The following is a 24,817-nucleotide window of genomic DNA, read 5'->3' as shown; positions in this document are numbered from 1 at the left end:
ATTAAGTTGAATGGTATATAGCTCCTGTTTTGCATAAGTCCAATGAAATTCATCATGCTAGGCCTAACAAAGTATTTTCGTTTTAAAAATAGACTACGTAAATCAGTAAAAACATTACAAACACAAACAAAGTGAAACTCATATTCAATATCGCCACTATTACATATGGCGCAATACCGTTGATTATGAGAAATTCTATTGTTGCCATAACGCCCAGGTTCAATACGTTACTGATGAGACGAAAGTCGCTACCTAGTAAAAGGAATTCGATATTTAGAAGCTAGTTGATGCACCAGTCAATTGTAACCACGGCCTCCTCAGGTCCTGGGGTATACCGGGGATAGCCGGGGAAAAGGGCCGCGTTTTTACTTTCCAAGTGCCCCCGCAGGGCCGGGTGACCGCGTTGGTTTTGTCATAGCGCCATATTTAGCGGAGATTGGGCCTTATATAGAGTATCTGGGGTGCGGGGGCATTTGGCCGGGGTTTAACCATCAGTTCGTTCCCGCAGGGCGAGGATTTTACCCGGGGTTGGCTGCACCGTAAGTCAAAGTCCTTGCTAGTTTCCGGACCTGGGGGCCGTGGTTACAATTGACTGGTGCATAATCTATCGAGATACTCAGCGCGTTAGAAAGATATTTTAAAATGTTTATATGTACAAAAACGGGGCTGTTACTAATAGTGTTGTACCAAGATTGTTTAAACTGATCAATAAGTCGTTCCCTATAAACTAAATAAAAATATTTCATATCGACACAACTTGGATTAATCCAAAATTTGAAAAACCAGCTGCGTCCAGCAATAATTTGACTTAAGCCCAATTTGACTTACCTTTCATAGAGTCGGCTACAAGATCATATTGTTCATTGTGCGAACTATGATATTATTGATGTTGACTGTTTTACATGTAATAATAATTTACAGAATTTAAGATGAACCCTTTTAATCTCTTAAAAACCCCACATTTCAGATCAATAATTCAAAACTGGTGATAAAAATGCATCAAATAATTGGCATATCGTAAAGAAAGACATTAAGGGCCTTTAAGCGTTTACACGCTAGTGTTGATTGGTTCAGTATAAAACTTCCGGTATAGTTAAAAACAGTCTCAACGTAATTGAAGTTGTCGACAGCTTCTAAGTTATAGCCATTGTATGACAATTTTTCAGTATTTTTGAAAGGGGCGCGTTTTCTAAACACAACAATCTTACTTTTATCAGGAATTACTTCTAAACCCCATTTTTACAATATGAATCTAACATTATCTAATAGATAAACAGATATCTATTATGCACAATGTTATTGGTCAACTAAAATATGGCATAATTTTGTGAAATGAACATTGTAATTATGGCATTTCACCAAACAGTATTATCTTATTTGGAAACATTCATATACATAGTTGGCAAAATGTATTATCACATATTTACTTTCATTACTAAAAAGCCAAATAAACTTGTTTTGTTTTGATAAGGATTTAAAGTTGTTACATGTGTATTTTGTTTAACAATACTGTCATAAAATAGTTTTCGCTGCTTATCATAAGCTTTACAGTCAGTAATAAAATGGACCTCATCAACCTCTGTAGAATTACAAATTTTACAATGTCGTTGGTTTGCTGTAATATATGCTTGTATCTGCCAACTTCTATTTCTAGCTTATGAGAGCTTACTCTAAAGTTTGAGAAACATGTTCTAACATCATGGGTTTAAATAAAACTTAAGTATGGTTCTCTACAAAAATTGATTTTAAAAAAAGGAATATGTTTAGGTATACTAAAATAGATCAGGACGTGATCAGACAATTCGTTGAAAGAACCAATTGTAAAATTCCGGGCTAGGTTGAGATCATTTTCATGTTACAGTAAATAGTCTAGCGCCTGTAGAACATATGTAAAATCCCCAATATTAAAATCGTGGCCTATTCTACCGCTGGCAATACGCATTGAAGGTGAGTATTTTTATCAAATATATTCTAATATTTTGTACCTGCAGCATGATTTGACAATCAACCGAGCATTTGAGAACATGCCGTGTTACATACAATTCGGCTTAAATGTAATCCTGTAAGTATTATGATTAAAAAAGCGCATAGTAGGATTTTGGTATAAACTGATCCATAACCATTACAATATGTCATATATATTGTATAAGTTTAAATTGAAAGATTTTACTGCTCATGAACATTATTATTATTAATTATTATTATAATTATGGATGGTTTAGTAATGTCAAAGCTATTATTGATGAATGTGGTTTGAACTATATATGGCAGAACCAATATCATGCTGATTCAAAGCAATCTTTGTTTTATCTAGTCGAAACTTGTGTAAAATACTAGTTCAAACAGGCATTGAAGAGTGATGTTTTAACTCCTCAAAATGTACCTATTACATAATTCATAAAATTGAATTGGAACTTGAAAAATATTTCACGTATGATAAAATAGCGAAAAAAAAGGAGAAAATTGTCGAAAACTGACTTAACCTTGGCATCGATGCGTACAATGCATTAAAACTTACTAACTGAAGTACCACATAGTTAACAATTTATTTAAGTTTGGCAGTTATTTCGTATTTTTTCAATTAAAAAGATTACTGGGTATGTCTACCAGGTAGAATTCATTCCTTATGCGTGATTGGCTAGTCGGTGTTATCATGTGATATTACCGAGGTAGGTGTATAGCTTATGTTAATTATGACACCCGATTAGAGTAAGCCATTTTAGCTCAGTGAGTACGACGCTGAACATCAATTTTGACGACACGGGTTCAAACCCGGTCTCCGACACACCTTTTTTACATTTTTGGTACATTTTTAAAACTATGATATCAAAGCGTAACACATTCTATTAGATAATTGTCCTGAGATTCGTTACAGAAAAAAAAAAAAACATTTTTCGTGTCAATACGTCGAGGGGTAAATGCGAAAAGGTTCTAAGTGACATTAAATAAAGAAGCAGATAGAACCTTTTCGCTTTCACCCCTCGAAGTAAACAACGCCTTTAATGTAAATGAGAACCTTGTTCAGTCTCTTATAAATTTGAGACTTTGTAATAATCATTGACCAATTGAAAAAGGAAGATGGCTCGGCATAGACAGAAACAATAAAAAATGTCAATTATGTACTCTAAATGAAATTAATGATGAATTCCACTATCTTTTAATACTGTGTCCATATTTTGTTAATGATAGGAAAAGATATTTACCTTATGTAAACATGCATTATACTAATATATTTACTTTCAAAAATGTTATGTGTAAAATTGATCTTTTGAAGCTGATTAACCTGAGCTAATTTGTCAAAATTATATGTCAAGCTTTTAAAACCCAACCTGGCAACCCTTAACCAAAATTACTTTATTTAATTAATTCTATCATCCACTGTCCTTATAAATAGTTCTATCTGTTTATGTACTCAAACCTTTGTGTTTGTATCTACTAAGTACTACATTACTAACCATACAGCCTGGTAAATAAATATTATTGTTCTTTTACATATTTGTAAACAACAGTTTGTACTATTTATGTTGATGACCTCAAAACACATATCTGTATTATGTGATGATAGTAAGATACAATTATAAACTGTGAAACAATCAATAAGTATATAGTAAATCTATTTTTAATAAAATAATATGTAAAATAACTATGTCAATGATGAACAAAATTTGAAAGATCGTAAATAAAAGTAGAGTGTATGATCCATAATATCCCTAAATATGGTTCATTATAAAGTTAATACAATCTGAGGTAAATTAAAAATAATAGTCCGCAAATATGGTATATTATAAAGATAAAACAAACTGTGAGTAAAATCTGGTCCGAAATTATGTCTTGCCCGTAACGTCTAGGTCCGTAATGTCCGTGACCCAATTTATTCAGGTGTTGCTTATTTGGAAGCATGAGTCCGCACCCTCATATATTTACCGTTTTGGAAACCATTTTATATGTTTAATTGTTATCTTTAACAAAAAAATACAGAAACAAGCTCATGGCCCAAACGTTTAAGCATAAACGCCGTATAACACGGCGGGCTATCATAGGAGCCATAACATTTTGTTATGTGTTGAAAATGCTCCAACGCGTCTTCCGTTATAGTGCCAATGAGTCAAATATGGATGTAAACAGTGAGCATGGTTTCTTAAGTTTCATTTGTAGAGGTGTATACGAGTAAAATTATCAAAAAATGAGAATGTAGTTCTAAATAGGAATGGCTATGACATGTTCTAAATGTAAAAGTTCTGAATAAAATTTAAAATCTGATCGTCTAGAACTTGCTAGACGTTAGTGTTGACAACGCAAAAATCTGGATGTTTGTTAGAATTGTTCTCGTACCAGGTTTATGCATTTTCTTTACATGTTTGGCTTTTTTATTGACAAAAGGTAGCCTCGTTACAAATTTTAGCACTTAATTTGTTATATATATACTTGCTGCACTATGCTCGATTTTCTTAACGTTGTGGTGCCAATGAATAGGTTGTAGTGCTCATGAATTGTAATTTAGAAGGACACCAAATAGGAAACAAGAGGCACAAAAGGCCTATGCTCTACTGGCATGGCTTTTGTGGTCATATCAATCCAGAGCATGTATGTATGGGTAAAAGGCAACAGACATATAGTTTATGTTTTGTGTTTGGGTTACCTGAAAACGTAGCACGTTCAACATCTGAGCCCAGAAAGTATTGTAAGCAGATTAGTTGCATGAACTATTTTGATATGTGCCAAGTAAAAGTCATCTGACAAAAAAAATGCTTTCAAAACTGTACTCATAGTAAAATTTTCTAAAGTTTTAAAAGTTAAAAAAAGTTGGTCAAAAGGTCAAAATCAAGGGCATCCTAGGACAACATTGATCAATTTGAACAAACATTCACAATCAGTTGTGCTGAGATGGATGCACGAACACACAAAAAGATTTTCAAACCTTTCCAGATTTATGTTTACCAAACCTGTGAACCCAGGGTGTGGCCAGTAATGACACCAGGTGCATAACTTTTGTTAAGATGAATGCGCAAACTACAGAACCTAAAGCTAAAAAATGGCCTTTGGGCTTTCAACAAGAACAAGGCAGAGTAATTCACAAAATCAAATGCAGAAGCAAAAAGCAAATTGTCTCTCAAAATCCTAGACTTGCAAAGTGTCTCCCTTAACTCTAGACTTGAATTTACATGTACATGTAAACTTGGCTAAAAATAGAATTCGCTCATGCAGACCTGGCTAAAAATAGAAAGCATTTCTTTAAAACTTTCATGGCCCATAATCTAGGCATTCATGGGCGGATCTTGCTGGTTTTCGAAAGGAACTAGCTGTATTGGATATCTAGATACTGTACAAGTTTCATCAAGATACAATCAAAACTGAAGACTGTATCGTGTTCACAAGCAATTGTTTACAGACGCACGAACGCACGACCGCACGGACGCACGACCGCACGGATGCACATACGTACACATTACCATCGCTTAAGCTCTTCTGGCCTTTGGCCAGTAGAGCTAAAAACTGTAGCAATTTCATAACATGAAAATTTACAATTAACTGAATTAATATCATTTTCGATATTTTTAAAGTATGACCAACTACCACACTGCTTCGTGTCTAATAAATTAATACTTGATTTAAAATGATCGTCGTAATTCTGTATTTCAAGGCAAAAATCTAACGATTGTGTTTATATATTTTCAGATTGGTGTATTTAAAAGGAAAAGGAGGCGGGGCTATGCATGTAGGAAAAAAGCATTCCGTAGCTAAAAAATTGCAAGAAAAAGTATTTTACAGTCATTCACCTAACAAGCACTGCAAGGGATGCGTTTCACAATGGAAATGAAAATCATGTTAATTTTGAAACATTGATATGAAAATACCATCTGTATGCAGACAGATCATGGAAACGAACAACATAGCAAATTTAAAAGCGTTTTGTACAAACGAGTAGTACAATGTTTTATTTGCATATCAAAATCAACGTAAAGTAGTAATACATTCAGTAAATGTCTATCTTGGAAATATGTATGTGAGCAAACTATGCATGTTCTGATGAGGTTGGGCCTAAAAAAAATGTTTGGTTATGGTTACATCCTTTTCAAAAATAGGTAGGGTAGGTAGGGTTTTTTATTCTAGTATACTAGATTTATGTAAGAATGTCATTTTCATCATAGTGGAATGGTTTTAAAGTTATCTTCAGTGTAAGCATTTAAGGTTTTAAAGTTATCTTCAGTGTAAGCATTTAAGGTTTTAAACTACATATTGAAAAGCAATATATATATATATATATATATATATATATATATATATATATATATATATATGTTATCAGTGTTTATGCACCATTTCAATCAAAGTTTCAGTATAAAGCAGCAACTGGTAAAAATATGGTCATCGCAGCATTGCTATAATGATGGATGGCAGAGTGTAATTGCAAGCATGTTAAGTTGTGGAATACGAGTGAGTAAGAGATGATTATGAGTAAGAGCTAAGCATCGTTAATAAAGACTTGGATTGTTTGTCATTATTCAGTAAAATATACATCGAAATTGGCTGATGGAATAAACCGAGCATCTGAAAAATTTAAGGTCAATTTGTGGTACATCTAATACTCAACACAACTGACAGTTTGTGTGCTCCTCCCCTCAATTGCCATGGCAACAGGGCAATGGTCCATTTAGAACGTCTGAATGTTCTTCGGGATAGTGGCTTGAAGGCATGTTACATCACAGCTGATTAAATCAAAGCTAAGTACATCAATACCATGTATACCAATTAAAAAGATATTGTCTACGAATAATATCGAATTTTGGACATTGAAAGAATGCATGATATTCACAATCAATAACTGTCAAGTTTTAATTCAAACAATATATACAAAGTCTATCTTGTGGAGTGTGTACATATCTTTCAAGTTCCATATTTAGTTTATGATTGGAGCAGCGAAACCTAGCAAACGCAATCTTATATTTTAATGGAATTACCAGATGTAGGTACCTTTCAGTATTCAATAATGTTCTGTAAAGTTTATAATGATGACACCCAGTTTTGGACAAAACAGTCAATTAACCGCTGTCTAAAAGTATATATATATATAAATAGATTTATATTTCCTACATCTTGAGCAATAAAATTTATCCAAAACCGTACGTGAATAACAAAGATTTAATGTAAGATCCCCAACAATTTCGCCCGGTGTTATCTAACGATTTTAACATTTTGTAGCAGTGTTTAGGATATCTATGATTAGACATAGTTAACAACGTACACCAGTATTTAATGCAAATAACAAAATAAGTAACACACAGAAGAAGACGTCCACATTCGCCCAGAGTTATACATGCATTTGTAGTTCTTTTAACACACAAATGTCTCTTGCAGAACATAATTTATTTTGAACTGTCTCTTTGGTATCAATATATTTTATATCCCCAAATCTGCGATCCGTAGCACAAAATTGGCTTAACCATGCTATCAAAAAGTAAAAGTAATTCCTTTGTTGGGAATGCTCCAAAATGTTTCTTATAGCTATATATTGAAAAAAGGCCTTTTGTGCTGGGTACCATTAAAAACACATTTTTCGCAGTTTCTTAGCGGTCCATCATTTCTGAAAACGATTATTTCAGTTTTGTCTAAATTGACTTCCATGCCAGTATTTGCACAAAATTGCCCCAAAAACATTTAGCTGTTGTTGTAATTTGTCTGCTGTTTCCGCACGGCTAGCTACATATCATCGGCAAAACATCAAACCTATATAATATCATTAATTTCGTTTGTAATAAATAATCCGGAGCCACATCTTTCTTGTAACATCGTCGACAGATCGTCAATAAACAATGCAAAAATGATCGGGATTGACTTATCCCCTTGTCTCGTCCCTATATTACATTTAAAGAATGACGGGATTGACTTATCCCCTTGTCTCGTCCCTATATTACATTTAAAGAATTTGGTAATAGTTGTTCGGGCGTTAAATATATTATTAGATTGCGCGTCAGAGACCTCATTTGGTACTTTAACACAGGAGTACAATATGTTATACATTTAAATTGAAACATATAAGAATTTCCGTTGATACCCTTTTTTGTAACAACTGGAACAAAATGTGGTGATTTATTTTATCAAACGCCTTACGAAAGTCGACATATAAACAATAAACCCTACCACTCTTTTTCATATATATTTTTGAACCATTGCTTGGAGACAGAATACATTATTGATGGCTGAATAACCAGATCGGAATCCGGATTGTGATTCATCTATTTTGTTATTTTTTTCAGCCCATTCATATAAACGTTTATTTATGATACCTGGAAAAAATATTATACATAGTATTGGTAAGTGAAATACCACGATAAGTTCCAGGAACGTGTGTGGGTCCTGATTTACGTATAGGACATATTATACTTTGTCCAGATGAAATTGGGAAATCCCTCGATTGAAATATTCTATTGAACAAAGTCAATAAGTACATGCGCACACAAACAGGTCTAGATGAACAAGAGATGTCATGTGAAGCTGAAATGGTTGGAACCGAATTACTTCTGAAAATACATGAGCTGCACTCTCACAGATTGAACGTTTTGACAACTTTTTATTTTATTTTTTTTTGTCTTAGAACGAGCCATTTCTTTTCGAAAATCCATGGAAAAGAGTGATATAAGACTGCTGACAAAAAATTAGATCGCAGAATTTCATATTTAAGTTTAAAAAATCATGTTTTATGCATTTTTCTTAAACCGTTAGTAACGGTTCAAGCCATAAACATTAACTTTTAAATAACGGAAATCTGCAAATCTGCGCTCTGATCTTTTGTCAGTAATCATTTATCATTTAATAGTTTCCAGATATTCACGCAAAAATTTCCTCTTTCAAAGACAAAAAATAAAAAAAAGTTGTAAAAACGGTAAATCTGTGAGAGTGCAGCTTGACAATCACAACAACTCGGCCATCTCCGAGATAGATAGATGTTAAATACTGGAATAGCGCTGAGATGTACAATATAAGTAATAGGGGGAGGCGAACAAAATATCTTGATACTAGCCGAGGAGTTCCGATTGTGCAGCTTTAATGTAAAACGTCTTCAATGACATCACTCATGACGCCACACAAGCACCTGTTGTGGACTATTTTGAACCAACTGTTTTTGCGTTTTCGTGACATTAGACAGCTTTTTTCATGAACACAAACATTTCTCATGTTTTGTATTTTATACAACAGTAGCGATAATACACCTGTTTACGGTCGTTACCATCTGCAAAGGCCCTTAAAATAGTTTGTGACCCTCGTGCTAGGCAGTCGGGCTGTAAACCATTTAGCGGGTGTTAGATGGTAAAGACCTAAAAAAAAGTGAATAAACCCTGTATTATTCCCGGCGGGAAGGCATTTTATTTAAATTATGCCAACCCCTACAGAAGCAAATTAACCCTTTTGAGGTCCAAATGAGCAAGAAAAGACAATATTTAAATACATGTAATTGCCTTCCCCAAGGAGGTTAAATGTTAAAAACTGGAATAGTCGTGAGATGTAAGTAAGGGGAGGCAAACAAAATCCCTTGTAAAATGATGGGTGGGATTATGTCTGCAAGGAGTGATTGTATCCACCTACACAAAAATAAGCGGGAGGGACTTTGTCCTTCACTTGTGAGTAAAAAGAGTATGCCATTAATTATAATTATATAACCTTATTCATTGATTGAACTTTAAAATGTGAACCTAAATAAATAAAAGCCCATATTCAAATGATACAGTATATTTATGTTTGCTGAAACACCATTCAACAATGTATGTTGAACTAGTTTGAATATATAAAATCACAGATGTATGCAAACTTGACTTTCAATAACATTGACTAACAAAGGCAGATTTGTTATATTTAATCACAATAAAAATTACATTCTAAATTTCTTTATGTGTCTTACACAGGTCCTTGTGATTTCATCTTCCAAAATTGTGAAGTCAGAGGGGTTGGAGGTTACCAGGTTCTGTCAGTTGCCATGGTGGCCGGTACTTCCTGTGCTGACATTCGGAGCTCCTCGGCCATTTTTTTCAAAAACAACTGTTGTTTTTGAAAAAAAATGGCCGAGGAGTTCCGAATGCTGTGCTGATGGTCAGGTCTTCACCGATAACAAGTGTGGTATTTTTTTTGCTTTTTTTATTTTAAGAAACTCGGAGATTATTTCTTATTTCTAATCTAGTAATTCTAGTCAGATATCTAAAAGGTTAATATAAAAGTATGTAAGAAATATTGTGAATTCATATTAAAATATTCGTAGGAAAATAGTTTTCGTGGATTTTGTAACAATTAAAGGTCGGCTTTAATTATCCACAAATTCAAGATCCCAACAAATATTTTACTTTTAATTCTGAAATCGTACTGGCTATCTAAAAGGTAGTCATTCTAAAATGCCGTCCAGGCTTTTTTTTTTTAATGATGGTTAGTCCAGGCGAACCATCATTAAAAAAAGAAGCCTGGACGGCATTTAAGAATGACTATCTAAAAGGGTACTGGGTGAGTACCTAAATGGGAACTGAGTACCTAAATATGGAACACCCATTATAAAAGTGTTTTTACGATCAAGATCAGTTTATTTATGATTTTAATCAATATAGGCACTTGCCTTAGATTCAAGTTCCAAAGAACATGATTCTCCGGTTAGTATTTCAAATACTGCTATCATTCAAAGTTTTTCATGTTCAAATGGGGGGGGGGGAAGACTTCATCTTTGCCACAATAACAGCATACTGTATAAAAATGACAAAAAAAAACAAGCTGGAAATCACATAAATTATAAATTACTTAAACAAAACACGGAGTAATAATTTTAAAAGAATACATTAAAAAAACATGAATTAAAAATGTTCCATATTTATGTACTCCAAGGACAAAAATGGCAGTCCTTGATTCTGTGGTTAATAAGGAACTTTTCATGCAGATTGATCATATCTTGAAGAATACCATTTATATCAACCAATTGGTCTTGAATCCTAAGTATGCTGATGGAAACTTTTATAGTTGTGGTGCAAGTCAAACAAAAAATATTTCAAAAATAGTGCCGTAAGCGTTCTGATTTAGGTACTCACCCAGTATACATGCATGTAGGCACATGAATATATATATGCATGGCCGCGGTAAGTATACAACTTGTAATGCACCAGTCAATTGTAACCACGCCCCCCCCCCCCCAGGTCCGGGGGTATACCGGGGAAAAGGGCTGTGTTTTTACTTTCCTGGTGTCCCCGCAGGGCCGGGTGAGTGCAGTGGTTTTGTCATAGGGCCAAATTTAGCGGAGATTGGGCCTTATATAGAGTCTCTGGGGTGCGGGGGCAAAATTGACCGGGGTTTAACCATCAGTTTGTTCCCGCAGGACGGGGATTTTACCCGGGGTTGGCTGGACCGAAAGCCAAAGTCCCGGCTATTCCCCGGACCTGGAGGGGCCGTGGTTACAATTGACTGGTGCATAAGTAACTGAATCATTGCTCATTTAAATGTTATGCACCAGTCAATTGTAACCACGGACCGCCAGGTCCGGGGGTATACCGGGGATAGCCAGGTTGATGGGCCCTGTTTTTACCTTACAGGTTGCCCCGCAGTGTCTGGTGAATGCGGTGGTTTTGTCTTCGCTTGAAATATAGCGGGATATGGGCCTTACCTAGGGTCCTCAGGGTGCGGGGACAGTTGGCGGGGGGTTATACCGGTTTACCAACATTTTAGCCAGGGTTGGCTGGACCAAAAGTCAAACTCCCCGGCTAATCCCCGGACCGGAGGGGGGGGGGGGGGGGGGCTGTGGTTACAATCTACTGGTGCATTAGTATGGTTTATATTATAAGTTATTTGACCTCAGTGATAATGAATTAAAGAAAGTTATTAGTACTTGCATTCAGTTTTTTGTATGTCATTGCTGGAAAATTTAAACTAAGAGTTTGATAAGCCCTAGATGAAAACAAGCTTTAGTATTATCAAGCTCCTGTTAGTACTTGCATTCAGTTTTTGGTATGTCATTGCTGTAACATTTTAACTGGGAGTAATTTATTGGTTCTAGATTAAAACAAGCTAAGTTTCAACCTTCTGTGCAGTACAAATGTAAAATGTGCTGATTATTTACTTCATGTTTGAGCAATGCCACTTAATATTTGGTCGTTAATTAATAGTTTATTGATAATTAATTATACACCCTTACCCGGTACTATGTTTTCACAATTTGCAAAAACTCATTCAATAGCTGCACTATTTTATATCTTTATTGTGGGTGCATCTTTATTTAGTAGTTTTATAGTTTATTCATGTCTCATATGTAAACAACATGATGGCTCGCAAGCATTATATACAAATATCTAAGAGTTCAGTGAACAAGCATTCATAAAATTGAATTACAGGAGACTTAAAAAACAACAACAACATATGTCTCGAAATTGTTGATAAAGGATAAAAACCATTAAGATTACTAAAAAAAAAAAAAAAAAATTAATCTTATTTACATGACTCATTTAAGCTAAGAAAATATTATACATCTAAAAGGATTATCTCTTAACTACTTGTCCAAAGCATTGAAACGGATTTCAAGTATATTACAAGAAAGACCATAGATGCAAAGCATCAAAGGGCGCCGTTTAATAGTTTATGCATTTGTTATATGTTGAAAAAACAAGGAATAGTCAAGCCCAACAAGCATATTATGGTGCATCGAACCGCATCCATGAAATTCTCAAAATATTTGTAGTACTCTGCTTAACAACAGCATTGAAATTGAATATATTCAAGTTGAAGATTTCACTAGGGGTGTGGGACATTAATGAACATGTCAAAATTAGGGTGCTTTTGCACTGTACGTTTTGTCATAGCCACCAGTATCCATATACCAAGTTTTATTTTAATATCATGAGTAGTTTTAAAGAAATGCTCAGGTCAAGAAAAAGCGGCAAAGGGCAATAATTATGTAATTAGCTGAAATACAGCTATAGTAATTGTGCACTGCACTTCTTCTCGTTGTGCTTTTTAATTACCATTGAATGATGTTTAATGAAATTCATAAACATTAGTTATCTAGTTATGCTCCGGACAGAAAAAGGAACAAAGGGTGTAACTCTGCAAATTGCTGAAATAGAGTTATTGTTCTTGTACACTGCAGTTCTAAATCATTTGGGGGGGGGGGGCACGTCACCATGCTGGAATGAAAACTTGAAGGGAAGAATAAGTTTCCTCATTGAATGGGGGATTCATCATGCAGAAGTGATATGAAATGACAATTTAACAATTTTTGCAGTAATAAACAATATCATTTCGTCTGAAAGTTGCAATCATAAATAGTAGCAATATATATAACAGAAAATCTATATGAAAACAAAAATCCTTAAAGGCCATAATTATTTAAACTGAATTAATGAAAGTGTCAGATTTATGTTCCCGCGAAAACATCTTATCCCATGACTTACTCGACCAATCTTTTTGTGCGCACTTTGTAGTGTTATAAAAATAAAACAACTCGGGGTCAATCGTAATAAAATTTTACTAACGTCACCTTCAACACATTAACAAATAAAGTTAGGTGAACATTTATTCCAATATCGATTAAATTAAAGAAAAAAGCTGACCTCATTATTTATCAATGCAGTAAACATAACAACAAAAATGATAAATAATTATTTCCAATCACATAATTACAGGTCCACACGTTTTACATTTCAGGCACATGATTACAGGTAACCAATCGGAAAACTTAAACGAACCAGGAACAGTTATTAAACTTATTTGTCGTTCTTCCGAAATAATGTTTTGAAGATAAATTGAAGTCAATCTATTCAACCACTAATAGCATCTTTAACATCCATGCAATCTCCATCCATTTGCATTTTTTAATCATAATAAAATAACAATAAAACCCAACTGTCAATCAAATTAAAAACCGCTCATACCACTAACTAAAATAAATTCCCATTCCATAGTAGGCGCGCACTTCAGTGTGGCGCCAAAAATAGGTTTTGGTGGTTAATTTAACAATATCTGTATTGGAGAGTAGAAAAATACACTTAATATGTACATCTACATCATCCATGTTAACAAACTCAACATTGATATCCTAAGCTTTATCATAAACATAAACATTTCTAAGTGGTAACGGTTAGCAGAGAATTTAGTTAACACATGATAATCTGACTCAACATCTTTACGGTTTTAATACATATAGGACAGATTCTATCATTCACTGCCAGATATCTATCATATCTGCCAGTCTCCAGACGAAGAGGTGCTACTCTGCACCTAAACTTAGCAACTTTCGTTCAATATTTTATAGGCATTGGAATTGATACATAGGACTCAGTTTCAAATTAATGACCTTAATTCACTGATCAAGCGATAATTGACATGGGCATCTGCGCTTATTGACACATTGTCCAATTGAAGTGTTTTAAACTGCATGACTTAGATGATACATAGCAAGCTATTGGCGCGTGACAAATTTGAACATGATGTAGGGTCGCAGTTTCGATTTTTTTATTATTTAATTTTTCAAAGAAATGAACATCCATGAATTTAAGAATCCACAAAATCATCCTTTTTTGAAAATCCATGAAATTTCAAGACCACGAATATAAATGATTTCACAATATACAATTTTCATACCAAATATTTTTGCCCTCTCTGTATCAATATCCTCGTTCAAAATACTCCTTAAAAAACCTTCAATACCTTGTTCAATCTATCAAATAGAATACTCAGTAACTATCTGTTTGTTTCAGTGAACTGTAGTGTGGGGATGTACATTGTACTCCAAATCCTTCTAGTGTGAGCTATGTCCAGTGGATCATGCTGATAGTTAAAGTCAGACCTTATGTACACCGTGTGAACCTGGCCTTACCACCAGAGGAGGGGCTACCAGCCAAAAAGACTGCGAATGTATGTTACATTTGTAGTTTTACTAGATTCTAATGGTTATCATTGTTATTATCCCTCCAATTAATGGGGAGACAAACACATGTAGTTTTTACCTGTCTTTTAAGTTAATCTGTACATCACAAATTATTTCCGCTCAATAACTAAAGTACTCTTCAAACAAGATACATCATACTTGGACACATGAACTTCCTACTTGGTATGCAGGTTGATAATGACCATTAAATTACCACTATTGATTTTGAGGTCAAGGTCAAGTTGACCTTGAGATGAAAAAAAGGTGTCTGCTCAGTAACTGAATATACTTTGGCTCCAGTAACTTTATACTTGGTTATGAGTTGGTCTTGACAAGTAAATGACCCCTATTGATTTGAGATCAGCAGGTCAAAGGTCAAGGTCACAGTGACCTTCAGGTAAAAAGCAATTGGTTGGCATGAACCTGAAAAATGGTTTCTGCTTAATAACTAAAGAATGCATGCCCTCGAGAACTTCATACTTTGTATGCCAGTTGTTCATGATAAGTAGATGACCCCTAATGAATTTGAGATCAGTTGGCCAAAGCACAAGGTCGTGTTCCCTATTGAATATGGGTGAACAGGCCAAACTTCAAGGTCACTGTTGGTTGTCCCCAGTCCAGACGTACAAACCTTATGTCCATCATTGATAATTCCTCTGCTATGACCTGACTATGGGCAAGATGAGGACTTTTTCTAAAAAATAATTGTCCAGTTTTAATGGCATTTAATAAATGGATTTTTTTATTGATAAGAATGACAATAATTCAAGTGTTTGTAGAGAATTAGTTATTTCATCAGAAAGGATTTAAAACTTTTTTTTAACTAAATGTGTAAGAATTATGTGCATTTCAGTGCCATGCAGCTGTAGCCATTATGGGCATGAAGGTGTATGTGAATTAAGACTTGTCTAAAGCTTGGACCTGTATCTCTTTTTCATGAGCAGCAACGATATATACAATTTGAAATTGTTTCAGTGCCCGCAGAGGTTAAAGCTGCACTCTTACAGATTGAACGTTTTGACAACTTTTTTATAATTTTGTCTTGGAACGAGCTAATTTTTGCAAAATCCATGGAAACAAGTTATATAAAACTGCTGTCAAAAAATAAGATCGCAGAGTTTTATATTTAAGTTCAAAAATTGATGTTTTATGCAATTTTCTTAAACAGTAAGTAACGGTTTAAGCCATAAATCATTAATTTTCGAACAGGAATATGAAAAACTACGATCTGATCTTTTGTCAGCAATCTTTTGTCATTGGTTTGCAGATATTTACGCCAAAATTTTCTCTTTCCAAGACAAAAAATAAAAAGTTGTAAAAATGGTATATCTGTGAGAGTGCAGCTTTAATGGTAGCTGTATGGATTGTGAACTGGGCTTTTTGCAAAATCAAACCATCATTGGGCCATGGCCTGTATCTCTTGTCTGTATGGCAACACAACTATCTTGTCAGTCATTATTTGAAATGTGTGTGTTTTAGTATCATGCCCTCCAGGCCACTACGAACTGGATGGTAGCTGTGTAGAGTGTAAATTGGACTTTTACCAAGACCAACCTGGGGCCCGGGCTTGTATTCCTTGTACCCTTGGCAACATATTTATTTCCCCAGCTGCTACCTCCATCAGTCAGGGCCAAACTTGTATCACAAATATTATTATCCATCTCTTTTTTTAACGCAAAACTTGTTCCACAAATATTATTATCCATCGCTTGTTTTTTCAACGCAAAACTTGTTCCACAAATATTATTATACATCTCTTTTTTTCAATGCCAAATTTGTATCACAAATAGTATTGAGGCTGTTGCCACTTGTATTGAAGTGTATATGTATCCATATAAAATGTAGTGCATTGAAATCATCTATATTTTTAAATGGTAGATGTAACAAGTCTTCAGTAAAACATAAACACAGTTGGACAATTGAAGTACAGATTTGAGCATGTATTGTGCAGAAATAAGTACAATGTATGTGATAATTTCCTTTACATTTTATATATATCAATTTCATTGTTTTATATGTGTATGTTTTAGTTGCGTGAAGTATACACGGGTTTGAGCTCTCCCTGGATGGAAACTCTGTGCCATCTTCCCTGGGAGCATACAAGTTAGAGAGAGTTTATCTGTCAACCATGTCCCTGTGGTTATACCACACTCACTACAGGGGCCTCTAGCAGGAACAAGCGTATACTGGGTATGGGCTGATGGTGATTTTCTTTCATTTTAGTTGCAATTATTTCTAGTAACATGACAAGCTGGATAGTAAGTACCAGTGGTCGAAATTAGCACAAGCCCGCAAGCCCTTCACTGGTAAAATGTCTTCCGGGCTTGCTCAAATTCTGAATTTTATATAGAAGGGCTTGTTCAAAAATATGATTCCATGCAATATTATAAGAATTCGGGCTTGTTCATCCGAAAGTCTAATTTCGATGACTGAAGTACAGTGCAAGACATCTTTTCTATTGATTCTGACTATAACATCTATAGAAACAATATAAAACTATCAACTACATATACTTGCAAAAATATGTGGTCACACTTGATCAAATTTATCAAAGACATATAGTTAAGTTAATATATATATGTACAATAAAAAATATCTTTGAGCGAGAACCTTCCTCAGAGGGTCATCTGAATTCATGATTTGAGAATCTATGATATTTTGTTGTACATTTATCAACAGACCCAGAAGCAGCACAATGTGAGAGATGAGGTTTATCCTCACAGCGTTTAGAGGCAGAAAATGGGTTCCAGTGGCAGTGTGAGGAAGGATTTACACTCAATTGGAACTCCTGCTCACCTTTCGGTAAGCTTACACTGTGTATGTAGTAAAGTGTGAGGAATATTTGGATAGCTCTGGCTGTGATTGTAGTTGAGTGTGAGGAATATATATCACTCAATGAAAAACCTGTTCACCTGTTGGTAAGCCCTCGCTGTGTATGTAGTAGAGTGTGACTAATTGCAATCTCAATAACTTAGCATATATGCAGTTTACAGTGATGAAATTTCACACAAAAGTTCTTGGAGGTATGGGTACCTGGTTTCTTTAAGGATTTGATTAATATGAATTTGATTTAAATTTTAAAGTTTTGACGTTGTTTTTTTTTTTTAAAGATTCATCTGCCCCTGACTAAATGCTTAATTTCTTGGTCTTTGAACTGTTGTCAGCAACTTCAAAACCTGACGTTAGCGAATAGGACAAATTTTTCTTTTATATCAGCCAGTTTGGCTGCAATTTAAGTTGTATTTATCAATAATTCAGGTAAAAAGTGACATTATTTCCATTTATGACCAGGTAGTTATTTCCTACATTTGTTTTAATTTATGCATAGGTTTATTGAAGAGTGTCATGGGAAGCTGAAACTTTTCTGTACACAATATGCAAGGCGGCTATGGTAAGTTGTGTCAAGATATTCTTGGGACACCCCCCCCCCCCCCCCTCAGACACACAGTGCAATTTGTGTTTAGCTGATCATCAATTTGCGAATTTAGATGTTTTACCCCAGCCAACAGGTCCAATGTTAAGGTTTACTCAATATAAGGCTGTGTTATAATGCAAACATCTTCATTTTGGACTGTTAACAACATTTTTTTAATTGCAGTTGCTGTTTGGGACATAAAAGTTAAGCCAGCAGCCGTCTACCAGACTGCAAGATTCTTCTCTTCATAAAGGATGTCATTTCCAGGTAGGCGTGCATTAATTGATTGATTTGTGTAAGTGATTAAGTGTAAGGTCATAACTTGATGACTGTTAAGCTGTAAAGGTGTGTGATTGTGCTCTTGCAACTTTACATTTTCCATCTCAGTCGGCCTACAGGATCGTCTTCAGACATGCTCTCATGAAAGGGTTAATTAATTGATGTTTGATTGAATTTACGCAGCAATGTTACTGAGTAACACTTTGAATTTGGGCCTTAATTATCAAGCTAGAGTTTGGCATTTCTTTTACAAACTTCTGCATGATTTCTTCCCTGAACACAATTTGCCCGTCTCAAGTTTACGCTTTAAATATTCGGTACTCAACAGCTTTCTGATACTTTTTGTTAATGATCTATCTTTATGAGGCCACTATCAAGTAACAAGATGCTCCAGGTGTGCACTGGGTGACAAGGGCTACTAAGTAAAATGTGTTTCTTTTGTCTGTAGAGATATTGCTAGTGATTTGCCCAGTTGCAGTGGTGTTGACACCACAGAACCAGCACAGCTCCATGACAGAGATACATGTTTCGGCATTTTTGTCTGTATTGGAGTCCTCACAATTTTTATGTGGAAATGTCATCTGACAAACGCAAAACTGCCTGTCTAGAGAGGTGTATTTCCAGCATAGTCTACACTCTACAGAGTGCATGGCCATTGACTCTGTCATTTTCAGATACACTGTGTTGGGTGTGGGCAAAAATGCAGAGTGGTACCACAAGTCACCTAAGCCACCATTCCCCTCACAGGCATAAGGCTCATGGGGATGGTTCCAGCAAAGCTCACAATTGTAGCCCTACAAACTTCAGGTAGGCGATTAAACTGAGCTTCAAGATATCTATGCACTTCGCTATAAGTTCACACTTAGTTTGAGTGAAACTCACAATTTCAGCATCAAAATCCAGGTTAAGATCCCAGCCTTGAGCCTTGTCACCTTCAAAAATTTTAAGTTAAGATGTTCTATAAGCTACAAACGTGTTCCCTACTTCCAGCCATGTGGAATCTACATTTCTAGCTGAACTTTAGTCGGAACTAATATCAGACTCCCTTGCAGCACAGTGAACTTTTGCGTATTTATTTCCAGGCTGGTATACTCCACCAGACTTCCGGCATTTAATATTTTCTTTCATCATTTTTAGCTCACCTGAGCATGAAGTGCTCAAGGTGAGCTTTTGTTATCGCACTGTGTCCGTCGTCGTCCGTCATCAACAATTTGATTTTAACACTCTAGAGGTCACAATTTGGGCACAATCTTAATAAAACTTGGTCAGAATGTTACCCTGAATTTAATCTTGGACAAGTTTGATATTGGGTCATCTGGGGATAAAAACTAGGTCACCAGGTCAAATAATAGGAAAAGCTTGTTAACACTTTAGTGGCACATTTATGACTGTATTTCAGAAAACTTGGTCAGAATGTAAATATTAATAATCTCTAGAACAAGTTCGAATCTGGGTCATGTGCTGTCAAAAACTAGGTCACAAGGTCAAATTGAAGGAAAAGCTTGTTAACACTCCAGAGGTCATATTTATGACTGTATGTTCATGAAACTTAGTCAGAATGTTTATATTGGTTAGCTCTAGACCAAGTTCAAATCTGGATCAGGTGAGCGATACAGGGCCTTCAGGTCCCTCTTGTTAAGAAAAGTACCTCAAGTCCTTCAATGAAATCAAAACTATGACTAGACTAGACAGTAGACTAGATATTAATTAAGGAACCATAATGTGTAGTAAGCCTTTTGGGTGCTTTAAAATCAGATAAGTAAACAGGACTCTCATGGTTTATAAGAGACCTTATGTGGACCTTACATTCTTTACTTGGGTAAGAGCAGATTAAATATGTAAGAAGGAGGATACAGATGAGAGAGTAAACAGTGTTTTTTAAGGTATCTTTGTTTTTATTTTATCATGATTAAGAAGGTATATCTTCAATTTATGCTAAAAATAGTTCAACTTTCATAACTTTTGCATTCTTTTCATGCTTCCAATTTTGAAATGCATTTCTATTTTAGTGAAAATACCAAGTTTTGCTATCATAAAGCTCTAAAAATCACATTTTAAACAAGTATGACACAAACACTGTTACATGTTCTTTATTTCATGTAAATCAATAAATTATTTCTGGAGAAACATCAAATTTAGTCCGAGGGCCTATTCCACCCATGAGTATCACTGTCGTTAAATTGCTGTTGCGGTACAGTTTTAAATAGCAAAAGGAAAAAAGTGTATTCTTTCTTAGATACACACTTAAAAGTTAAGAAAAGTAATTTTTTTAATATATAAAGAAGTAAAGTTTTGCATAAAGGTGTCAGCCCACAACAAAATGCTTCCGGATTGTAGTACCCCTTTAAGTAGTTCTAAAAAAATGTTTCTCCCCGTTTAGGTAGGATTTGATGATGTGTACATTGTATTCTTGTATGTATTTTCAAGTTTACACATGAATTATATCATATTTGAAGATAATTGTAGTTTTGAATGATATTTTGCAGGACCTCTTTTTTGGGTGGATGGTTTCAGAGATGCGGCCATGACTGTGGCACATGGACATTATAGATAGAGACAGTAAGGAAATGGTGATAGCAGAAAAACGAAACTATCTTAATATGGTTTTCTGATGTTAAATCAACAAAGTGTTCATAATATGTGGAAAAATAATCTCATAGCTGAAATCTATTTTGCAAATTCATAATAAAGTGGTGATTTTACATAGAATAAGAAGGGCAATTTCGTTGTTTGCCATCACCTCTTGTGGCAGCAGTTAGTGCAGTGTTCTAGGGATCATCATCTTTGCTGCCATTGTCTTTGTTTGTTTTTGCAGGTGAAATTCTCGTTCACATTACAACTTGTAAAAGCATGCTTATGTTGTAAATTATTACTAAAGGGCCAAAATTTAAACTCATTATTAGCATGTTTTCGTTTGGTTTCATTTCTATTTTATCGTGAATTTCAAAATGATCCCTCATACTTTAATGTTCTTGCCTTTTATAGGCACACGGGCAACTGTCATAACAAGGCTCCAAATAACATCAACTTGTACCTCTGGGATCTTTGCTTGAGTTTTTGGGCGTTTGCCAACAGCCCTTTGGCAACTGGCTGATCGGAGAGGATTACAGTGTTGGTAGTTGTAATGGTAATAGGTTCTTCTGATGTATGATCTCCAACATAAGATACTTTTAAACAGTGTTTTTGTATTAAGCTCACCCACAGTGACTTTTATGATAACATTGATTGTAGTATGATTTGGATAAATTCATTGTGTCAAAGTATTCATTATGCCATTTTTCATGTGTTACAAAGTTCAATCTAATTAATGACTTTAATTGAATTGCCAAGTGCCACAAATTTAATTAGATTTTTTATGATGTTTATTTATTGTATGTCACTATGTGTTGATTCTGTATACTTGTATAATTTGTATTATGTACTTGACTTTTTTATGACCAATATGCAGATAACTATATGGATGTTTTGTTGACTATTATATAATATAAAATGAAAAATGATGACCTTTTAAAAAATCTCACGAAGATGTTAGCAAACAAAAATGTTGAATGATCATGTTGCCATCACTTAATTATGTTGTATGATCATGTTACCATATCCTATATTACATTAATTGACTTGGTACTTGTTAATAAAATTGTGTTCATGTTCTAGAAACTTCATAGTTTTAAAATGTTTAATTCTGAATCTATGTATTCATACATACAATAATGTTGTATGATGTTTTCATCACAAATATGTTGTATGATTATATTTCCATTACAAATATGTGCTATGATCATGTTTCCATCTCAAATGTATGATCATGTTGCCATCACAAATATGTTCTATGATCATGTTTCCATCTCAAAAGTATGATCATGTTGCCATCACAAATATGTTCTATGATCATGTTTCCATCTCAAATGTATGATCATGTTGCCATCACAAATATGTTCTATGATCATGTTTCCAGCAAAAATATGTTCTATGATCATGTTTCCAGCAAAAGTATGTGCTATGATCATGTTTCCATCACAAATATGTTCTATGATCATGTTTCCAGCAAAAATATGTGCTATGATCATGTTTCCATCAAAAGTATGTGCTATGATCATGTTTCCATCACAAATATGTTCTATGATCATGTTTCCAGCAAAAATATGTGCTATGATCATGTTTCCATCACAAATATGTTGTATGATTATGTTGGCATAACCTATATTATATTCTATGACATTATATATTTCATATATTGTGTTAATGATCTAGAAATGTCATAGTTCTTGATTATTTACTTTGATAGGTCTTATGATTTCAGGGAAATCATTTACATGTGTTTAATAATGTTGTCTCTAATTTATTGCATAATTCCCAGTAATTATTTCAACACATTGAATGTTTGTGGGAAAGCTTATTGTGTTTGCATGATGCACAAAGTAGATGGTCAATTTGCATTTACACATATTTAATGCTGCAATTAGCTCTTTTTTTCAGTTACTCGTGTTCACATATTGTTTGTTTTCCAATGCAATAAATATATTCATTTGATATTAAGTTTATCTTGTGCAATGTCAATCGTTTTATGACATAACTGTGTTTATCTGTTTCCAAAATAATTGTCATGTTACAGAAAAGTAATTTTGTAATTTCAAACTTGATTTCATGATAATAGTATTGTATATAAAAGTAATATTGATATTTTGAATTTTAATTCAAAGCAACCCATTAATGGTTATTTTTAAATAGAGTTTGATTTTTTATAAATGATCATGTACAGCTAGCGATGTGACGATGATCAATTATTATCGACAATTGATCAGAAAGATCTACATCAGCGACACTTGATAGTGAAATTTAAACAATCAAATATAGAATCAAGGGACATAACTGCTACCGACTACCAGTCAAAACTGTGTCATGAAAATATGTTTTGTTTCTGGTTAATGCTAGTAAATGTTGAAATGTAACTTTAGGTGTTTCTATGTTAAGTTATCTAGTCATATTCTTATCAAGTCAGTAAGTTACTACATTACCTTAGTACAAATGTTCTTTGTAATATAACTGTTAAAGGATTGGTTCTCATCTGCTCATGTTTGTGGTTTTAAAGTGATTTTTAGCTCTACTGGCCAAAGGCCACAAGTGCTTATGCGATGGTAATGTATACGTAGTATGTGCGTCCGTGCATTTGTAAACAATCCTCGTTAACACGATACAGCCTTCAGTTTTGATTGTATCTTGATGAAACTTGTACAGTATCTACATATCCAGTAGAGCTCGGTTCCTTTCGAAAACCAGCCAGATCTGCCCATGTATGCCTAGATTATGGGCCTTGATAGTATAATAAAATCAGTGTGTCAGTAAACAATTGCTCGTTAACACGATACAGTCTTCAGTTTTGATTGTATCTTGATGAAACTTGTACAGTATTTGGATATCCATTAGAGCTCCGTTCAAAAACCAGCTAGATCTGCCCATGCATGCCTGGATTATGGGCCTTGAAAATATTAGATTATGGGCCTTGATAGTATAAAAAAATGCTATTGTGTAATAAATGCTTGCGAACATGATACAGTCTTCAGTTTTGAGTATTCAGATACCCATGACGGGTTGGTTCTTTTCGAAAACAGTGATGTTGACCACACAAACCCAGCCAGTAGAGCATGGCCCTTTTGGGCCTCTTGTTTTAAAACATGTTACCGATTACATTTTACTACATGTATGTAAGAATTTAGTTTTCTCAGTCTCCTGAAAAAAAATGTTCTTGTAAAATTTAAAACTTAAAAATATTCAACTGCTTGTTGTACTTGTTTCTGACTGATTATCAAAAAGAAATTGATATCTTTTTTGTGTTTATTTTACTTATGTATACAACACTAAATGTAAGACATTACGTTTGTTAACTTAACCTATTTAAACCATTTCAAAAACAAATAAAGGGTTATAGCAAATGTGTTTTTCAACTCAGTGCTTATGGAGTATAAATAAAAAAAAAACGAAACTGAGTCCTTTAAAATTGTGTGAACAGTTTGCGTTTAATTTCAACGGTTAAACAATGTCGCATTGCCTAATTTTATTTTCTTACGTTGGCTTTGTACACATGGAACCATGAGAAACATTATAATGAAGCAAGATGTGGTTTCCCAAAGTTCCTATAAACGAAACAAATGATATGATAAAAAATATAGCCCAGTAAATCGTCATCAGATGTTTGATGATATACATTTTGTTCTTTTTTTTTTTCAAATAGCAGAGCATTCTTC

The 24,817-nt window shown here is 34.3% G+C and overlaps 1 long non-coding RNA gene across 2 annotated transcripts; it reads left to right on the top strand.

Moving 5' to 3' along the window:
* Positions 1-16,934: 16,934 nt before the first annotated feature.
* On the top strand, positions 16,935-21,675 carry LOC128244997 (uncharacterized). Of its 2 annotated transcripts, XR_008263029.1 has the most exons (6): positions 16,935-17,071; positions 17,561-17,683; positions 18,480-18,563; positions 19,250-19,382; positions 21,062-21,134; positions 21,561-21,675. It is a non-coding gene; the product is annotated as an uncharacterized LOC128244997 (long non-coding RNA). The 2 variants fall into 2 exon arrangements; XR_008263028.1 differs by having other exon boundaries at positions 21,062-21,669.
* Positions 21,676-24,817: the final 3,142 nt, after the last annotated feature.

This window comes from Mya arenaria, chromosome 8, assembly GCF_026914265.1.
Source record: "Mya arenaria isolate MELC-2E11 chromosome 8, ASM2691426v1".
NCBI lineage: Eukaryota > Metazoa > Mollusca > Bivalvia > Myida > Myidae > Mya > Mya arenaria.
Note: the sequence above shows the minus strand (reverse complement) of the source record. Positions and strands in the feature narration are given on the sequence as shown.